We start from the raw sequence: 1,456 nt of genomic DNA on the forward strand, positions 1-1,456 counted from the left end.
TATATTTTCATCTTATAGTACAAATTAAAAAATCTCAATATTGAAACATTGCGAAAAGTGACCAACAATGGCGTCCAACTTATTGGACCATCAGGTTGAACGAACCTTGATGACGAGGCCTCCTTTCGGTGCTTCAGGGATTGGGACTTGCTCCAGAACAAAATCAGCTCGTGCTTTGTAGAGGTGGGCTCGGTTCATTGCGAGGGTCAGTTAAAAACGATGCTACGCTGCGATTCGGGGGTATTGCATTATGACGTCACGCAGTAATGAACGCATGACGTCATGAGGTAATATGTAATTGACTCACTAAATATATTATCTTTGCAAGTCGATTTTTTTTACATCGCCTGTTACGAACAGTTTTGAATTCGTGGTTTATATTATTTTCCGAATAAGATGCTTTTCAAAGGTGCCTTGATATATCCACATACGTCTAACTAAAACCATCGTGCTCCATGCTTTCTTCAACAAAATTGCCTACATCGATTGTGTTAACCAGTGATTTTTGACCGGGACAAATCAATAAATTTCTTGCGGAACCCCTTTGGTGTTACGCGTGACATCGGTTAAAAAACAAGCGTCAAAACGACAACTGAACCACAGGTGTGCAAGGCGGTAGTAACGGTTGGATGAAATCAACTTCATTGAGAGCTTACACCTGTTTATCACACTGAGCAACAATCCACACTAGCAGTTAATCCAGCAATAAATGCTTAACCCCAACAACTGTCACTTGCATTCCAACTCATTGACACAAAAAAATGCAGCTTGAAGGAAAATTAAAATTTCTGGTTTGGTGCGTCACCACTAAGAGTTTTAGAACAATGCTTTCTACAAATTGATGTTTAACAAGAGCAAATTCATTTAAGCTAGATCCGAAAGACCACGACTAACAAAACCTCAATTTAAACATTTAAATCGACTCTAAACAATATTCTTATTAACTTTACTTATTACCTGTATTGCGAATCTTATAAACATAGTTGCTAACTGTTATTCGACAGATGTATACTATTTGACAAAACGTTATCGCATATTTTTAGAAACCATCTAATTGTATTAATATTTTATTACCTATTCAATTTTGCAACTTAAACTTCCAACGTAAGTGAAATGCACAAGGCCGCTTTTAACTAAACAAGTTACACCACGCATTACACTTGGTTTAGCATTCTGCGCTGTTATGGTTCCTACCACAAAGTAAAACGTTCCCTTATCTATTATAACAATACAACCGCCAACAAATTGGTTATTTAAACACACAAAAGCCTAACGTCGTATAAATATACAATTCCATTCGCTTTCCCATAAACTTATCGTTCTATCCAGGAAGTTGTTCGAATGTCGCGTAAATAATCCACTTTTTATAAAAACCTTGACTGTTACATGTCAATCTTCTAAATCGCTTTAACCAGCACAAAATTGCCAACATTAGCGTGAAAAAATCTTAAATTTG

This window comes from Ascidiella aspersa, chromosome 6, assembly GCF_963924565.1.
Source record: "Ascidiella aspersa chromosome 6, kaAscAspe10.2, whole genome shotgun sequence".
Classification (NCBI taxonomy): Eukaryota; Metazoa; Chordata; class Ascidiacea; order Phlebobranchia; family Ascidiidae; genus Ascidiella; species Ascidiella aspersa.